General features: G+C 35.5%; 1 long non-coding RNA gene across 1 annotated transcript; it reads left to right on the plus strand.

Moving 5' to 3' along the window:
• Positions 1–596: 596 nt before the first annotated feature.
• On the plus strand, positions 597–14,300 carry LOC136275214 (uncharacterized). Its single transcript, XR_010713744.1, has 5 exons — positions 597–1,487; positions 10,703–10,763; positions 11,007–11,145; positions 12,306–12,409; positions 13,605–14,300. It is a non-coding gene; the product is annotated as an uncharacterized lncRNA (long non-coding RNA).
• The last annotated feature ends 6,813 nt before the right edge of the window (positions 14,301–21,113 follow it).

Here is a 21,113-nt window from a genome sequence, read left to right on the forward strand (position 1 = left end):
GTTAAGCTAAATTTTAATAAAGAAAACGGTTAATTATCAGATCTACTCTAAGGATGGTAAACAAATCCACCCTCAGATCTACCTCAACTATTCAGATTCAAATTGTTAAGCTATAAACTATAATTTGGTTAAAAAACATCCATATATTTTGCCTTTGGAAGAGTTCCTATATTTTTTTATAAAGCCCTTTTTTAAAGGAGATCAATATAGTCCTAAAATGGTCATAACCATTGAGCCCTCCTAATACTGGGTGTGACATCTTTTTCGATTCACTGTAGAATTTGTGTTACAGCATTGGGGGTTTATAATTGATATCATGCTAGGGTAATTGTTCAATGGTGGATCTAAAGATAAATGTAGATAGGGGAGTGTGAACAAACAATACCAAGTTTTATATGTCATTTGTGTTGTTCATTTGTTAACAAGAGATCATATTGACGCAAGCGTCAAATGGGCCGCCAAAATATAGTTGTATGCATCACCATTGGTTGATTACATAAAAAAAACCCACAAACAATAACGAGTTGGTTGTACTAATTTTAAGGGTAGATGTAACACAATTGACCCCATTTTTAATTGTGTTTAATTGTCAATTATGTACTATTTAATGACTTAATATTAATTCCTATGTTTTAGCTGTTTACCTGTACTCTTATAGTAGTCTGTTTACCTGGACGCATGAATGACAGAGGTCATTCGACCGTGCAGAGTGCAGCGCTTAGACAAGGACGTACTTGTACAAGTGCCGGGGGCAACAGAGCAGAACCGTGAAGACCGCTACCTGGACGCCAATCAAGGACACAGTTACTGGTGAACCAACACTCTTCTCGATGATCTACTCACTGACCAGGACGTTCTGACAATTGTTGTCATTCGAGTGTGGCTAATTGACAGTTAAACTAATTACTACACATGGATACTATACAAAGACTGTGTAAACTTATTTTAACGACTGGATCTTTTATGGACAGTTTACGAGCTTCAAAAGTAACGACCACGTTAATTCCCACGCATCAGTGACAAGGGGGCGTTTCTAGTGACCGTATATACGAACTGACATGAACAGAGTGAAGCAGTCCTCAACCCACCACCAGTGAGGAACGGTCTCCCTCTGTTGTTACACCCGGCTTCCCAAAGTGTTGTCTGACTTTTTATTATTATATTTTTCATTACTCTTGTTCAGTGACTCTGACATTCTAAAAGACTTTAAATTATTGTCAACAATTATTCTTTGATTGTAAAATCCTTAATTGTTTTTCTTTATTGTTTTTGCCTTATTATTGTAATTATTCAATTACTATAGTATTTTTGTTAACTCTATTAAAGTAGTATTTTAATTGGATCTGTTGTTGGCTTTCTTTGTGCTGTGTTATAGATCCTCGTTGGTGCCGTGACCAGGATATGCTGCATCTATCAGCGTCAGTTGCATCACGAACGGGTTCAACTTGCCAAAGAAATTTAATTCGGAATCTTCTACATTCTCTCTGGTAAGTTTTTGTTCTGTATTTTGCCACTAAACACAACGCGAACTAACATGGGTGAAGAAGCTTTTCTTAACGCAATGCAAGGGTTAGCAACTTCTATAGTAGATAACATTGGTCAGGCTTTTGGGGCAACTCAAATCAAACCTTTTGAGGGAGATCCTAAAGAATTTAAGAAATGGATAAAGGCTATCGAGAAATTTGCTTTGTTGAGAAGGGTCCCTGATGAAAAAATCAAACTTGTAGCTTATACAACTAGTTCTGGACATGCTAGCGAGTTCATGCACCGTTATTTGTCGGGAAATCCGGGGGTTAATTGGGAGACAATGAAAAAGGAACTAAATCAAAGGTTCAACGCGGTAAACGACCCACAACATGCCCTTCAATTATTAAGAACGGTAAAACAAGAACATGGCGAAAACGTACAGATTTACGCTGAACGATTGCTTTCTCTCGCTGAACAAGCTGTAGGGGTTCTGGAAGTACAGCTAGTGGGTATTTTTACAGATGGGTTGCGTTCAGATCGCGTAAGGTTAAAGGTAATGAGAGATAATCCTCAAACAATGACCGATGCAATCGCATCCGCGAGACAAGAGATAAATTTACAAATGCGTTTTCAGTTACGCACAGGACGCGACTACTTCTCACCGCGAGATACTAAGGGCGAGCCAATGGACATTGATCATTTTAGGGTTAGGCGCGACCGACAGCAACATAAACGCCAACCGCGACCTGAAAACAAACCAAGAGTAATTCACAAGAAAGTTTTGGCAGTCGATGAGCATCGACCGCGATCGCAAATCACTTGTTGGAATTGTCATAGACAGGGCCATTTTAGTTTTGAGTGTACAAATGCACGCGTCGCAGCGCGAGGTGCCGATGCAAGATTTACACCACGGAAAACAACACCGCAAGTCGCAGCAATTGACGAGATCGCGATTCATGATCAGGAAAGTCAGGAAGAGTTAAACTAAAACGCTCCGTCCATGCCGGGACGATTGGGGGGAGCAAATATAAAATTGAAAATAAATTACCAACTGTTACAATAAATTCGGTTGAAAATCCAAATTCATGTATCATTAAAATTGGAAAACGAAGATTTAGACCTCTTTTGGACACGGGCGCCGCCGTTTCTCTGGTTAACGCAGACGTTTATTGGTCGCTCCCTTATCCTTCAAAATTATCGAAACCGAAAGTAAATTTAAAATCTGTAAATGGCGCCGATTTGAAAATTGAAGGTTGTGCAAATATTAGATTCAAAATTGGTGGATTGACTTTAGATCATGAGTTTTATGTAGTCAAAAATGTAAATAGATCATTCATTTTGGGAAGAGATTGGTTAATTAAAAACGGGGTTAGACTTTATTTTGATTTGGGAAGTTTAAGAATTGGTAAAACTTATGTCCCTATGGTGGAAGATATTCATATAGCTTCTATCTTACGTGCATGCAAAAAGACTGTTCTTTGACCTCAGACCTCGACTGTGTGTTATGCAAAACACAAGAACCATTCGAACTTTGTGAATAAAACTGTTGAAATTAATGCAATTGATAAATGTTTTCTAAGTGATGAACCAGGCTTTATGATCGGAAGTGCAATTGCGAAAACAAGACAATCGTGTAGAGTGCCTGTATTGCTGGTTAACAATACTAACAAGATTTTTAAGGTGAAGCGCGGCAGCATCATTGGTAAGATCAACGCCGTCGACGAAATGTGCATCGAACCAACTACCAGTACGGGGAAGGATGATGATCTTCAAGACATCACAGCGGAGTTAAACGTTCCACCCGAACATCGCCAACGGATAGAGAAGTTAATCTCACAACACCGAGACCTATTTGCTGTGTCGGACGCAGACCTAGGACACACCAATACCATACAGATGAAGATCGATACTGGAGATCATCCCCCGATAAAGATGAAACCCTACCGGACACCTTTGAACAAACGTAAGATTGTAGATCGCGCCATAGACGATATGTTAGCAGCTAACATCATCCGAAGATCAAAATCACCATGGAGTTTTCCTATCGTCGTGGTGGACAAGAAAGATGGCTCCAAAAGATTCTGCGTAGACTTCCGACGATTGAACAAAGTGACCAAGACCAATTCCTGGCCCTTACCATTGATTGACGATCTACTGGACCAGCTAGGAAAAGCGTCGTATTTCACATCGCTGGATCTAAAGTCCGGATATTGGCAAGTTCAAGTACAAGAAGAAGACAAAGAAAAGACTGCTTTTACGTGTCACCGAGGACTCTTTGAATTCAATGTGATGCCTTTCGGATTATGTAATGCTCCACAAATATTCTCAGAACTGATGAGTGTAGTGCTTCAGGGCTTAGATTCATGTGCTTTGGCCTACCTTGATGACATTTTGATCTTTTCCGAAACTCTGGAACAGCATGAACAACATATTAAGACTGTGTTCGATAGACTTAGAAAACATGGATTAAAACTAAAAGCGAAAAAGTGTTCATTTCTCAAAGAACAAACACAATATCTGGGATTTATCATCGACAAAACTGGAGTTAAACCAGACCCGAACAAAGTGGCTGCTATTCGATCCTTACCGAGCCCTACAACTGTCCGAGAAGTGAGAAGTTTCATAGGAATGTGCAGTTATTACCGCAGGTTTGTTCCTAATTTCTCAAAGATTGCTGAACCATTGGTCCCCCTAACGAAGAAGTATGCGAAGTTTAAATGGAACCCACAGTGTCAACTAGCCTTCGACTACATTAAAGACAGTTTGACGGTTATTCCATTGTTGTCATATCCAGATCCGAGCAGAGAGTACGTTCTGTATACGGATGCTTCAGACACAGCAGTGGGCGCCTGTTTAGTACAAGAAACAGACGACGATGATCAAGAAATTATTCCGGGTATCCGAAGAGAGAAACCACTCTACTACCTGTCCCACAAACTGAGCGATACACAGACTCGTTGGTCAACCGTGGAGAAAGAGGCCTTTGCGATACATTTTGCACTTCAGAAACTGGATCATTACCTACATAACGCAAAATTTGTGATAAGAACTGACCACAAACCTTTAAAGTATCTACTTGATGCTCCTATGAAGAACAAGAAGATTCAGCTTTGGGCTCTCGGCATCGCGGGATACAATTGTACGATTGAGTACATTCCAGGGACAGAAAATACTTGTGCTGATCTTCTGTCCAGGACTCCAACAACTACAGAAGCTAGTACGACGGAATTTGACGAGCCTGATGTTCATGACAACACATTGGAAATCAACTTTATTAATTCCAACGCAATCAATCCTAGAGAACACACAAACTTGGACATTGGAGAACCAGACATCCCTTATAAGCCCAAGATTGAGTTACAAGAGAACGGAGAACTCAACATTGCTGAAGAACAAGCTAAGGATCCAGAAATTGCATTCCTTGTAAGACAGCTACAACAAGGCCGGGCAACAAAATCCACAGGAAGTAAGCATCTTTTAATTGATGATGTTCTCTATTATCTCACCAACGCAGATAATGATCCTGTATTACGCCTGTTTGTACCAATGTATTACCGATCTGGAGTTATCAAGCAGTACCATGATGACAATGGCCACTTGGGAATCGACAAGACGTTTGATGCAATTAGGCAAAAGTACTGTTGGCCTAATTTGTACAAAGAGTTATATGATTATGTCGGCAAGTGTGTCATATGTGCAACAAGAAACCTAAAACAACTTAAACCAACAACGCAGATAACGGATGTTCCACCGTTCCCGTTTGCAAAGATTGGTTTAGATCTATCAGGTCCTTATCCGAAGTCTTTATCGGGAAACAAGTATATTGTGGGATTTGTAGATCTACTTTCTGGATGGCCAGAAGCATACGCAGTACCAGACAAGACAGCTGCTACGATCGCTCATTTGATTATTGAGGAAATCTTCCCTCGTCACGGAGCTCCTATGGAAATAATCACAGACAATGGATCCGAAAACGAAAACAGAACTGTGAAAGAAACTTTAGAAGCACTGAACATATCTCATGTGAAGACCTCATACTATCATCCGCAAAGCAATGCCAAGGTTGAACGATTCCATAGAACTTTACATGATGTAATGGCTAAGAAGATGGAAGACAACCTAACAACGTGGGATATTCATCTAAACCAAACTTTGGCTGCCATCAGATTCAACGTCAACGAATCAGCAGGATACACACCATTCTACCTATTGTATACCAGGGACGTTGTTCTGCCAATTGACAACATCCTGAGACCAAGACGACGGTACCTTGGAGAAGATCCTCACAGAATTGCGCTTGAACAACAACACAAAGCATTTACTACAGTTCATAGGATCTTAAGACGCTCGAAGAAACGACAGGCTAAATATGCTAACAGAACAGCAGTAGATATCGACCTGAAGGTAGGCGATCCTGTTTACTACAGAAACAATCAGCGCCAGAGTAAACTTCAATCCAGATGGAAGCCTTTCTACAGAATCATTGAACAAACATCACCAGTAACGTTCAAGATCAAGAACCAACTCGATGGCAAGGTCACCAAAGCCCACAAAGAGTTGCTGAGATTTGCCAAGATCGATCAATGGGAGATTCCAAAGGATGATACAGGAAAACCTCTACGTAAAACAGCGTATGTTATGCCACAAGAGTCAGAGTCAGACGATGATGAACCACAAGAAGAAGAAGAGGACGTGAATAATGAATCACACTCAGCAGCACCAAACTCTGATGATAATTCAGAAGCGCGATCTGTAGTTTCAGATCAAGATTCATTAATGACTGAAGAACACCATGATCACGAAGTACTCCCTAGCGAAAGTGAAGATGAGGACGACAATGTTCCGCTTGCACAGCTAGCACGACAGTATCGAAGAGAACGAGAAGACTCCTCTTCCGAAGATGATATTCCTCTGTGGGAACTTCAAAAGAGACTTAGAGCAAAAGACAATGTTAAAACTGACAAAGACTTGGACCTTACTACTGACACTGACAATGGGAATGGGTCTCTTTTGGATATGGATGTTAACGCATGTCATATTAAACCCAAAACCACTCGTAAACCAAAATCGGCTGAGAATAATTTCAGATTCCTATTGGAAACTGCCATTCGACTTATGTAAACTATGTGTTTGAATTTCGAATTGCGCATAACCTTCTCTTTTCATTTCCGTTACAGATCATGATGTCGCTGAAGTCCCTGCCGCCCGTTGTGCAAGTGCACATCCTTGATAAATATCTAGATAAGTGTTTTAAAGACGAGCATAAACAGAAATTGAACGTAGTTTTTAAGAATTTAAATGCGCTTGTCCTCCTGTCAAATTCTGTCCGGTCACACTCTGAGGAAGTAAGTCCGTTAGTCTTACCTTCCTACAGTAGACCATTACGCTACCTGATCGAGCAAATCGAACGGGACAGTAGGTTCATGTGGCCCAGAACCAAGATTCTGGAGTGGTTAGAGTCCTTTACATGATCTTACGGGTTATCGTCGTCGACGATCACTCTTACCCATTATTGGTAAAGCTTTTAGTTTTCTATTTGGAACAGTGTCGGAAGATGATTTACAGGGGATACGTAACAATATAAATAATTTAGCCAATAACCAACGAAAAATTACTCACGTAATACAAGAAAGCCTAACGTTAATTAATGGCACTCGACTTGCAGTGCGAGAAAATCGACAAAAGATCAATGAAATTTTAGGCGCGTTAGTAACTCTGTCGGACCAATTGAAAAATCTTACGACCGGTATTGAAAAACAACTTCATAAATTAGATTACTTTGTCAATTCATATTTGCGAATTAATAGAGCCGTACAGGAAATTCAAGTAATGACTTCCGAAGTAAGAACTCATGTCGAACATTTGTATATTCAACTAAATGCTCTTGCAATCGGACATTTGACACCAAGTATAATGGCTCCTCATGATTTAAAAGATTTATTACTTACCATTAAAACTAAATTACCCCGGACTTTGAGATTACCTGGAAACCCAGATGAAGATTTATGGTCCTTTTATAAGTTTCTTACATGTACATCGACAACCGCGGATAACAAACTGTTGATTATTTTATCTATCCCACTATTAGACGCGCAGGAAACTTATCATGTTTACAAAATTCATAACATACCCGCACTTATGACAAATCAAAGTAACTCCGTCATTACAAATGGCTGTTCTATGGTTGCACAATACAAGCTCGAATCAAATGCGATTGCTATCAATACAGAGCGAACCCAATACATGTTGTTATCTAACGAAGAATTAAAAAGCTGTTCTAATCCTTTAATGGGGTTCTGTTTCGCGCGAAGTCCAGTTTATAACACTAGCATTTCAAGATTATGTGTCACGGCGTTATTTCTTCAAGAAGTTCAAAAAGTTCGAAAATATTGTAAAGTAATTGTTCAGCTTAAGTCTGTATTGCCCCGGGCAACTTATTTAAATAATGGACATTGGGTGGTATCAACATCAGAAAAATTACATTTCGTAAAGTTATGTGGGGAAGGCAAAAATACATTAGCTACTGATGTCATTGTACGTCCTCCCATCCAAATTGTGACCCTTGATCAGTCCTGTTCAGCCGTCACAAGTGCAATGACATTACCCCCTCATTATCACCAAGAAAGTAAATATAATGCGACAAACCTTCTGACAACTTTCATGCAATCTTATAACGTGTCTGTCATCCAATTATGGAAACCTGTTCATTCCAATTTTGATAATTTAAACAATATATCTATTCCTGAAAAATTAAATGATCTTGAAATGGTTAGCATGGACAAACTGGTTGAAGAATTAAAACTGGTAAATTCAGTACCCCCATTATTCGATTTCTGGGGATTACCTACTTGGGCATATGTATTAATGGGTGTAGCTTCTGCAATAATTATAATTGTAATAATCTTTGTCTATTGTAAAATAAAAAGGCGTTGGTCAGGTAAATTGTGGCGAAAACAGGGCAGGGGCAGTGACAAAGGAGAGAATGGAGAAGGATTTCCTTTGGTGATGATTAACTCATCTGGCGATGTTGACGCTGGCAGAGGCAGCAAGCCGTCTGCACCAATGGTGACTTCAGTATATAGCACAGGGACTGATGACCCAGATGCCATCAGAAAAATGTACCCGACAATCATTGGCGAGTATGAACGCACTAAAGGTGACAATTAACCTTATGTATTTTGTTTTGTTCTTTTGTATATAATGTTCTTTACGGGAAGTCGGGATTTGTATTGTTATATTTAAATATTATGTTACTACATTCGTTATACCCAAGTAGTGGAGGACCTCTCATATAATTACTTACTGGTGGTAACGGGGACTTAATTATTATTGATTTTATAATGATTCTTCTTTTATGTATATCCATGTATGTTGATGATATGAATTAATCTTAATTCATCTTTTTGCAGGGGACGGATGTAACACAATTGACCCCATTTTTAATTGTGTTTAATTGTCATAACAATTATGTACTATTTAATGACTTAATATTAATTCCTATGTTTTAGCTGTTTACCTGTACTCTTATAGTAGTCTGTTTACCTGGACGCATGAATGACAGAGGTCATTCGACCGTGCAGAGTGCAGCGCTTAGACAAGGACGTACTTGTACAAGTGCCGGGGGCAACAGAGCAGAACCGTGAAGACCGCTACCTGGACGCCAATCAAGGACACAGTTACTGGTGAACCAACACTCTTCTCGATGATCTACTCACTGACCAGGACGTTCTGACAATTGTTGTCATTCGAGTGTGGCTAATTGACAGTTAAACTAATTACTACACATGGATACTATACAAAGACTGTGTAAACTTATTTTAACGACTGGATCTTTTATGGACAGTTTACGAGCTTCAAAAGTAACGACCACGTTAATTCCCACGCATCAGTGACAAGGGGGCGTTTCTAGTGACCGTATATACGAACTGACATGAACAGAGTGAAGCAGTCCTCAACCCACCACCAGTGAGGAACGGTCTCCCTCTGTTGTTACACCCGGCTTCCCAAAGTGTTGTCTAACTTTTTATTATTATATTTTTCATTACTCTTGTTCAGTGACTCTGACATTCTAAAAGACTTTAAATTATTGTCAACAATTATTCTTTGATTGTAAAATCCTTAATTGTTTTTCTTTATTGTTTTTGCCTTATTATTGTAATTATTCAATTACTATAGTATTTTTGTTAACTCTATTAAAGTAGTATTTTAATTGGATCTGTTGTTGGCTTTCTTTGTGCTGTGTTATATAAATTTTAATATATTTTCAGAAATACGTTTTGAAGTTAAACATTTTACTACATGTATTATTATTAAGAAACGATTTCGTTACCGTAAGCATTTCTAACGGTAATTGTATGATAATTGCAATAGTATAAAGTAATAGAGAACACATTGATTTGTACATTATTCTAATACAAAGTTCAGTTCATCATTATTCTCTTGGATATTATGTATTTCAAACCATTTTGATATTTTTGTCGCATTGTATTGAATTAAACCTTAATGCATTAATGATTTTAAGGGACCTCATAATAAAATAAAAATGGATTATTTTAAAGGTACATGTGAGGTCAGGTCATCAGGTAGAATCTGCACAATTTTAGAATTAAAAAATATGCCGGATTTGCTTCCTTTTTTTTTGACGAAGCACATAGAAATTTAAATATATCATCTATATAAAAGTTCATGTCATTCAGGTCTTTAGTATTTCAGGTCTTTATTATGTCCCTTATACCGATACTTTGTTTTGAAACGAATGAAAAACTCCGAAATTTTCCGAATAAATTATAGTCTCGAGGAAAAAAAAACGTGTCTAACATAACAGTCTATGACATGCTTTATATTTACGAGTAAAACCAAAAAATGTATTTTTTTTTTAAAGGCATTAAACATATTTCTTTATGCAAATTTACTTTTAGTTCATAAAAATGGCATAAAATTAATTCTGTAAAAAAAAAAAACTATCCCGCAGAAACGCAGTGACAATATTTAAATGTATATCAAATAACGGACCACCTTCTGGCGGCCCGTAATGATGTGTACTCTCTATAACTGTGAACATCTAATGTTACAATAACATCATAACAGTTGATACGTATCTGTTTTAAAGCAATGTAAATGAATTATTATTGCATTTAACTCCGATTCACTTGGAATAATGCTTCATGTCATAAGATTGTAAATGACTATTATTGACCTTAACTTCTTTTTACTGGGAACAATGCATCATGTCCAGATTCAGTGAAGGAGCAAGATCTCAAATACTGCAATGACTACTCCCAGGTCTGCCAGCAAAGGTAAGTTTGTTATTACAATGCATTCTCTAGTGCGAGCAAGGGGTAAGTTTTTTTTATTAAAATGATTTCTGCAAGAGCAAGTTTCAAATACAATTTTTCAGAATTTGAGTGTAAAATCACAAGAAGCAATCATCAACGCTGTTATTTTTCAGAAGTCAATAGCTGTATGCTTTTGCAATCAAAGAAAAGAAAGCTACTAACATTAATAATATTATTATAATAATATTAATGGTTTCTTTTCAGTTTTGCACAGGCTCCTTGTGTCTGAAGGTCGGAAAACCAGAAAATGGGAGTACTCCAGGTGTTTGGGAGGAATGCTTTGTTACACTGCCTGGTGACCTGACAGTACAACAGAGTGAACAGCTGTGCTACTTAGCCTGTAGTAAGTATTGTTGTCTAATCTATAGTATTATAGACAAATTGTCTGACAGTACAACAGAAGGAGCAGCTGTGTTACTTAGCCTGTAGTAAGTATTGTAGACAAGTTGTCTAATCTGTAGTAAGTATTATAGACAAATTGTCTGACAGTACAACAAAACGAGCAGCTGTGTTACTTAGTCTGTAGTAAGTATTGTAGACAAGTTGTCTTATTTGTAGTATTATAGACAAGTTGTCCACTGTATAGTCAGTAATATAGACACATTATCTGACAGTACATAAACAGGAGCAGTTCTGTTACTTAGCATCTAGTAAGTATTATACTCAAGTTGTCTAATCTGTAGTATTTTAGACAAAACACTTTTTCTAAATATATATCTTGTATAATCAGCAGTCATAAAAGCACTGTGAAGAAGTGCAAGACTACCGCGTTGTAAACCGTTTCTTGTGATCGGTAACTAAGCCAGACTTCCTCAGACAGACACAATGTAATTTTAAAAAACGATGTTTATTACTTTTAATCCTGGTATTATAGTTAGTTGATAAGCTGTTAGTAGTTAATAATTCTGAAATCAAAGTTAAAGTTATTATAAAAATGTTTGTCTAAACAGATTCTCTACAAAACGGTATTAAGTGGGTCAAAGGGTTGGACTAATACCCCAAATACACAAAAGTACAAAGACTGATTTTATAAATATTGTCATTAGGCTAACACAATCAAGAAACATTTATCTGTAAAAGGTATAAATACAAAATAGACTAAATTTTACATTAATACAAATAAGGTAACTTTTTTCAAAACTCTAAAAGACTGTTCTTCATAAACAAACCTGTATCACACACTGTGAATAAACTTTTTTCCTTTTCATTATTATACACACATGTTCCCAGTATTAGAAATGATTTTAAAAAAATTATCCTCTAAAAAATTATATCAATATACCCGTGTTTTTTTTTCTTCAGGGGACTGTACATTAAGCAAGGAAAAAAAAACTCCCACTTACTATCAAAACGTCGCATTTTCCCATGCAATCCATTGGCCCCAGCGCCAGTACCAAAATGAGGCCTTGACAAGTTGTAGTTCATGTTGTAGATATAAAATCAATCTTGTTAATTGTGTCTGTTGTGCCAAAGTCTGATTTATATGTTTGAGTCTTTCAACAGAGAAGAGGAATGACTCTGATGCTGTAGGCTATGCCACCAACCAGAACCTGGACAAGATGTCAACCAGCGGAAAAAGTCCAGCGGTGGAATGAAACTGGCAGCCGGTAAGAAATTAGTCTGAAATCACAGGTGAAATATAAATTGTTTCCTTGTAAGAAATACTGTGGAATCATTAGACTTTTTGTGGTTCAGTTTGTGTGGTATCACCCACGAATCGGAATTTACATCCTCGACGAAAACTTGTTATAAAAAATTAAGTTTTTCTACTTAAACTAAAAACTGACTCATCCACAAAATTTCATCCCCACAAATTAAACAAACCCACAGTCCCTGAAAATTGGCCCTTTCAAAATTAAATGATTCCATAGTATGACACACGTATGCAGAAATGAGTTGTCTGTTTGGTTGTTAGAATTAGTCACTTTTGATACAGGTCAAAACTTTACCTGCTGCTCTTTAGAAAAAGGGAATCAAGTAAAAGATTTGACCTGTCAAAACTTTTATATTGTGCTGCCATTGGGAGAGTAAACAAACCAAACTTATCCAATCCTAACCTCAGTCCTGCAGAAAAACACTCTTGTAGGTTACATCCATTGTTGGAAAATATTTAATAGACAAATTAAAACAAAATAAATAAGATTAAATAATATCGAATGTTAAACTTTATGATACGAACAGGTTTACCGTGTAATGATTTCAACATCACCTGATCTTGTCTTTCCATCTGTCAGTGTCTGTCTGTCTGTCTGTTGGTATGTCTGTCCGTCTCTAAACTTTTCTCATTTTTCACCACATGACCAAATTGAACCAAACTTAGTACAACGCATCCTTATGGTAAGGGAATTTCAAATTGTCTAAAAAAAGAGCAAATAATTTTTTTTCTTCCTAAGAACCACTCCACCAGAAATTCCAATATTTACACAAAAATTTGTATATATTGTGAAGATTCTAAATTGTAAAATACTTACCCCCGGAGCAATATTGGTACCCAAAGAGGGATTCAAAGTTAATCATAGAAATATATATAGGGAAATTGTTTAAAAATCTTCTTCAAAAGAATTACGATGCTACAATTCAAGAGATTACTAGCGGCATGTAAGCATCCTCAAACAATGTATATTCAAAATTGTCCAGATTATGATCCCGAACCAATACTGGGGTCCCAATAAGGGTTTAGGGAAAATGTTGAAAAACATATATAGAACGATACACAAAACTGTTGTTCTGGTGAGATATGTAGCCCATGGGCCTCTTTATCCCACAGTTTCACAACTAATGTGTTGATTTTCTATTATCTAGGTTCCCCCTGTAACAATTTCCAAGGTTACTGTGATGTGTTTTCTCGTTGCCGTGGCGTTGATAATGAAGGACCACTACAGCGACTGAAGAACTTGATATTTAACGAAAAAACACTGGCCAATATAAATAAATGAATTCTTGTAAGTCATGCTGTATTATTGTAAGTCATGCTGTATTATTGTAAGTCATGCTGCGTTATTGTAAGTCATGCTGAGTAATTGTAAGTCATGCTGAGTTATTGTAAGTCATGCTGGGTTATTGTAAGTAATGCTGGATGAATGTAGGGTAACAATAAAAAATAATCGCTTTCCCTCTGTAAAGGTTCGTACGTTTATCAACAGTAATATTGATAGGTCTTCCATACCACCTCAACATGTTTGTACTTTTATTTTCTCTTTAGTTGCCTGGTGCTGATGATGTTTTGTTTATTTACAATGTAAATAACGTAACAACTGTGTATCACCTCCTCCATTTATCAAATCATGTAAAGTGACCCTGTGTTCTGTAAAGAAAAGGTTGAGATGCATTCTGTTTTAAATCTTACGCATAATTGTAAACATCGTTATGAAACTTTCTTTGAGAGCCGTTGAACATTAAAAAATAACATGATTAAACTGACACTAATTTGCTGTATGATATTGTGTTATTTATTTAACTTCAGTGTTTGTTTCGTCATGTTTATTCTTAGCTGTTAGACATTCGTGATATTTTAATGGAAACAATAAAACAAAAACATATGAAAACGGTCTTTTTATTGATTGTCCTAAAAAAGTTATTGAAAAGTAACATTGGTAACAAACAGTACAGAATTAATAAACGAGGGAACATTGGAACAGGATAGATATAGAATATCACACTGTTGTTTTGATCTCGGGCCTGGTATCAGCCCGAGCGGTCGGTATCGGCCCGCGCCCTTCGGGCTTGGGCCGATACCATCCGAGGGCTGATACCAGGGCCGAGATCAAAACAACAGTGTGATGTTGTTTATATCATATATCTAAAATAAAAGACCGTTGTTCAAATTAAAATTTAAATTTATCACAAAGACGTTATAGATTCTTTTCGGATTTACAAAACTCGTTCGTTTTTATTCATTTTTATATGTGTTCAGAACTGTAAGAATTGTCGGACTTTGTTGACAAACCATCGTTGTTTGAAATACAGTAGAAGGGATTCTGTCGTCTGAGATGAAGCACTATCCTCTAGAATTCAAAATTATCGAGAGATCTAGAGAAACTTCCATCCTTCGCAACTTCGCAATGAGTCAAATTCCTTAACTGGGATTTCGTGAGTTTCCTGTCAGATTCCATTCATAAAATTTCATACTGTTATTATAGCAAGCTGTTTGAGAACGTTCATAAGTGCATCCATTACTTTAAGTTAATTAATCACTTAATTTTTACAATCTAAACTCTGGCTTTCTAAGATTAAGTATCGTAAAACCGGTTTAAACTGGTTTTCACATAGACTGTTGAAATGAGATCGACAAGCATGAAAATATAATTAAGAAATGAAGTACGAGTTTTCGTGAATGTTGCAGAATAACCTCCGAGGTTGAGAAATGTTGTTTTGAAATATAAAAGCCGAGGCGTTTCCCGAGGCTTTTATATTTCAAACAACATTTCGAGACCGAGGAGGTTATCCTGCAACATTCACGATAACAAGAAATTTATTTCTATTCTACTAACAGCCCAGTATTTCTACAGATCGTTTCTTTTATAGAGAGACGATCTAGGTCATTTTGACGGCTGTTCCGTGTAACCCCAATGGTTTTGTTAGTAATGTTTACATGTGTATCGATCAAAGGAATCACATGCAGACGACAGACGTTTTCTTTGGATTTTAATACTCTTCACTTATTTATAAAATATCTTTGAATCATGTTCCTAATATTTTAAGGGCAATTTATTACGATTATTACTACTACACGTGATATATTTTATGTAAAAACATGCAGTGAAAATGTGTTAGGGAGGTCCTAGGAACAGCCGCATTGATCTCTTAAAAATAAACATTTGAGGCAATACACATCCTTCTGACTGGAACTAACACGTGAAATTGACATGGTTTTAAAAAAAAAAATTACGGTTTGAATTTGTACTTTCATGATCAGTGCGAGACAAATAGGTATTTCTGATCTGATAATTTACTGATGACGTTCGTGGTATATTGGAGAATAATGTCCGCGGCATCTCTTTGATCTCGGCAATAACTGTAGTAGAATGGAGAATAATGTCCGCGGCATCTCTTTGATCTCGGCGATAACTGTAGTAGAATTCATGATAAATATCTCTTGAAATGTTGCTTTTAACAATAAAGTCAACTTTTTTGTTGAATAATTATAAAACATGGTGTATTGATAACATTCATGAAATACATTTTTTAACCGATAACATAGAACTCACTGTTTGAGAACTACTTATGTAAATTACTCGTAAATTCATACGCACCAAATAGGTGTTGCATTTAGAGGCATTTAAACATCACGGAATTTAATGGAAAAACACAGTACTGTAGAATGTAAATATAATGTTGTGTGTAAACCTTCCTGCAGTAATGATGGTAGAATTCTTCTAGTATGCCCCATTTTTTTTTACCTCACCTCGTCAGTGTAAGCGCTTCAAGTCCTGCAAACAAGTTCATTTAAATTTCATATTAGCCATAACACAGAAAGAAAGTCCAGTGTAAAGTTTTGTGTAAAGATTATATACAAAATTTATGCTGATTTATATTCAGTTTGTTCTAATGCTAATTTTGTCAGCTTTAACCATAATTTATGAAATTAGTGAAGAAAAACCCGAGTTATTCAAAAATTGCTGGAGGTGTTGGAGGTGTACCATGTAAATAAGTAATACATGTACCTGCATTTCATATCTTTTTCGTGCAGAGTATTCTCATCCTGAGACAATGTGCAACAAACAACTTGAAAACGCCATCTGATATTAAATTGAAGAGAAAAATGATATAGAGCTTCTAAGCAGATTTGCTCAAGGCATATTAATTAGTCTTGAAAAGGTTGACATAGAACGAGTGTTTTCCGATTGCAGTTTTTATATTGCCTCATATATGGCCGGGTTTAAAATAATCTAACATTCCATTTTGAAGAAACTTTCTTTTTGATTTTTAAATATAAAAATTTTAAAACATACAAAATATCTTGCACACGCATGTGTCGGTCTATTTCAACCGAGCTAGATTTCTGAACTTTTTCCCCCACCTATCTTAAATTGTAAACTTAATATCAAAAGATTTAACAAAACTGTTTTGCCCTGTGAAAATTATCTTCAGTTGGTAATTTGATCCCGTCATATGTATTTTCCGTGTGTCACAACTGTATACTATGGATTTCTATAATTTTACACCTTTAGTGTTTGACTTCGTGAAAAAAAGTACTACTATCAATGATGACTTCCAATAAAGTTATCACTAGTATATCGTGATTCCATTCAGTAAAGTGGTTTGCATTTGCATACCATAGAGTGTACCCACTTGCAAGAATTTCAATTCGTGTAAAACGTTATGTATTGTGTGGAGTTATCACATGGTTATGGTTTGTTCTTCTAATGTTGTCGTAAACAAAATGTTTAATATGAATATGGAATTTTATCTTAAGCCACCTTATTTTCAAAATATAAAAAACAAACAAATTGCCATGTTCAATTTGATATAATTTATTAACTTCCAGGGGGTTCTGTCTAAATCGGAACAAAAAAGAAACAACAAAAAAACATACAAACAAATAAACAAACAAATAAAACACATAAAAAAATAAATAAATAAACAAAATCGACAAAGAAATCAAATCAATTCAATATGTATATCCTTCCTGCTAAAACACAACCGAGTAGGCTTCCTCCATTTTATATATTCACTTTGATTTAATTTACTAACGAAAGACTTCCTTAATAGAATCTAATATTACTCATGTTCAATTTAATATAATTTACCAACTTCCAGGGCGTTCTGTCTACATCAGCACACGTAAGTTTTATCTGTGTACAGACATTGTACCTGTACAGGTATAACCATGTTATTTGTAAGACAAATATGTATGAAATATGGCAAAAATGTACACTATTCATGCTAACACAATCCAACAAAATACCGGATATATAAATCCATAGCAAGGCAAACGCGGACATCTAAAACATCAGATGGTGGATCAAGTACAAATGGCCAGTAAGCATTCCGTGATGACCGGTCGCACTTGTTGTTTAACTTACTCATTGTCATGATCGGCATAATGGTAAAATACGTATACAATTCGTTGTTTATCATTAATGAGTGACTTGCATGTGAAAAGCTAAAGCACGAGTGATTCAAAGGTAGTTAGAAAATTTAACAAATCGGTGTGCCATGGTTTTTTTTACTGTGGCACTTAAAGGAATATATGTTGTTTTATATGAACATTTTTAAGGAAGGAGTCTTCTCGTTATCAAACATACTTCTTATAATAAGAAATTCATGAAATTTTGACACAGTCAAACGGATCATATTACCAAATGATTCTATCAGTTTATTCAAAATTCATAAAGGTCTGGTCAAGGTCACTACTCTTTTCCTCAAAGTAAAAAAATGACAAAAATCAGTGTAGCTCTTTGCAGCTATGTAGACATCTGTTTAAGATTTGAAGATTCTATTCTTCAATGAAATGATAGAATATCAGAATGTCCATCAGCTTATACTACTAAATTGGAATAAATATTTCCTCTGATTTTCTTAAATTTTATGCTTCCAATAATAAAATATTTCTGATTTTTATGTATTATGAAGACTTAATATAAAGATATAAATTGATAGAAAAGTTAATATATTGACCATCTAATAAGAGAGAAAACTGCTTTTAGTATTTTTTTAAATTTTTTTTAAAAATCAATGTATAGAATGGGCGCTTAAACAACTTATAAAAATGTATTTTGATAGGCAAATCATATTTTAAAAACATACTCTGAAACCCAAGTATCATGTCATTAGTTCACATTAGCAAAAAAATCCAACATTGATGTTATTGTTTTTTTAAATACTAAAACAGACTCATTAATCTGCAGCAATTCTGAATTGCAAAACTTGTGATATTTTTCTACGCCAATGTTCCGCAAAAAATATAGTCCATGTTAGATTCTAAACATTGATTACTTTTTCTCTGCCAAATTGTATGATATTAAAAAAGAAAGAAAAATATACTATTTTAATTTCCTTTCATCTTGATTTAATGAACAATTAATCAATTTTACGTTTGACAAATCGATAACCAGAAAAGACTCCTTCCTTAAAGAAAGAAATGTTTTCATTTTTCCATTAAGCTACAAAAGTTATAAACTTTCTGCAAATTATACAGTTTAGGTCAAACGCAGTTAAAAGAATTTAATATAAATTCAAATTTATTTATTTTTTAACCGGGCCGGTCAATAAACGCCCAACTTTGAAATATTTATTAGCACGTGATGTGACAAGCTAATTTTAGAACGTACACATAGGTCGGTGCGGAAACGTGGTCATTCCGTTGGTAGTGGAATAACGCGTTCGAAGAGGAAAGAAAGAAAGAAACAGTTTGACAGAAACGTTGTAAAATGAGATTCTATATTAAAAACCACTTTGAGCGGTGGACACGTGTTAGAAACGTCATGCTTTACTATGGGCTTGCCGGTTTCTTGCTATAGACAGGTGAGTTTTCTATGTTTAATAAGACATTTACTCATAAAGAAAAAGAAGTGTATGTGTATGGTACGATATTCATTGTCTGAATATGATAAAACTTGTAGAGCTATCACTCGAATACTTAAAATCATAAATTGTATAAGTTTTGAGTCGAGGGGCACAAGACTGGATAGTTTTGACATTCTATAATGTCATACATGTTGTCAATGTATGAAAATACTGCACCCATGGGGATGTGTTCGGAATGTTTTCTTTATCGTTGCTAAGTATGTAATAAATTCAGAGGTGTTCGAATGAAAGTTCACGAGACTTCACCGAGATTTGTTCAGTTCCTGTGAAATTTCGAGCGAAATTATAAGTGTTCGGATAATATGTTCAAAATACGTAAGTACTGGTCGTTTTTTATATCATATCCTAGTTTGATTTATGTTAAAACATGAAAATCTATTAAGATATTTGTCTTATTGCATCATCTAGCAGCTATTTAAACTAAACGATGATATTCAGAAAAGAGTTGGACATTGGGTTCCTTAATAAATTTATAGCCATGTTTTAAGCTTTTGGTGTACAATACTATGCTTTTTAGATAAAGAATGGGTGTACGTTTTGTATAAATACTTAGTCTATCGAGCCATTTTCAAGGAACATTCTGCATAAAATGGTATAGTCTGTTTCACTATTGATGTTATTACTAGGTCAGGCGCGGATCGAAAATTAATCCTCAGGAGGGATCTCTTTTAAGCATGTCAGTTGTTGCAACAGCAGACAAAAACTAATTTTTGTATAGTTACATTTATTTCTAGAACACATTTTATTCACTAATTAATGAAAAAAAGTTCAAAATCAATAAACCTCTAGATTTTATATTTGACTACAAGAACCTAGATCAGCTGTGAAATAGACTTTATACACGAGGTACGATTTTTACTGCGAAACTGAAAGGGTCAAATAAAACCACGTGGTCTAAAATTTGAATGACAATAACATTCGCAGGGGTGAATGTTGTATTATGAATTTAACTCGGGCTTGGTTACGTACTATCAACGCGAAATTACTTAGTGATTCGTTAAAGGGAACCTCACTGTACTAGTTGCACTCCAGTAGATCTTTTTTAAAACCACAATGATGTCCGTCAATCGTTTATCGTCTTTCAACCCGAATTTTCCCTCTATTACCACCGGCCATTGTATGATATAATTTTAAAATGCAAGTAAATATAAAACACTAACCTTTATCTAATATTCGCCCTGCAGCTTGATCTTCTGCTTCCATGACGTAAAAATGTGACGTATATTTGTGAACGACAAAATAAAAGCCAATTCCGGATTAAATCCGGATTTGTTATTAAATCAATATATAAAGAGATTACATGGATTCAGTTAATTTATTAACATATGGAGAAATGATGTACATTGAATTTATTTGCATAGCGGCCATAATGTTATCACAATGGCGATTTTCAGTACAATAGAATACATAGAAAGGAATGAGAAAAATCACAAATTTAATAAAATAATTATTTCGGAAATACTTTCTCCTCATTTGGTTTTGTCATTTACTTCATCCGGGATCTGAATGTACTTGTTTTGAATACATTAGCTATTGAGATGGCGGTTCTTTTTTAACCTAAAAAAATCGAAGCGGGCGTTGTAGGAATAAAATGTGTTTTAGTGATGAAAGGCGTCATGCAGGAATTTTGAAATTATTTTTAAAAAACTTGCCATTCATAGGTAAAGTAGTTCCTTATATATTTACAAAGTTTACATTGCAAACTCGTTGTGCCAGAAATCTTGACTCGAATTAAAAAAAGTCTTGTTGGTTCCTTTTTACTTTCAATTTAGCATTTTTCAA

The sequence above is a fragment of the Magallana gigas genome, chromosome 1 (genome assembly GCF_963853765.1).
Source record: "Magallana gigas chromosome 1, xbMagGiga1.1, whole genome shotgun sequence".
NCBI classification, from domain to species: Eukaryota; Metazoa; Mollusca; class Bivalvia; order Ostreida; family Ostreidae; genus Magallana; species Magallana gigas.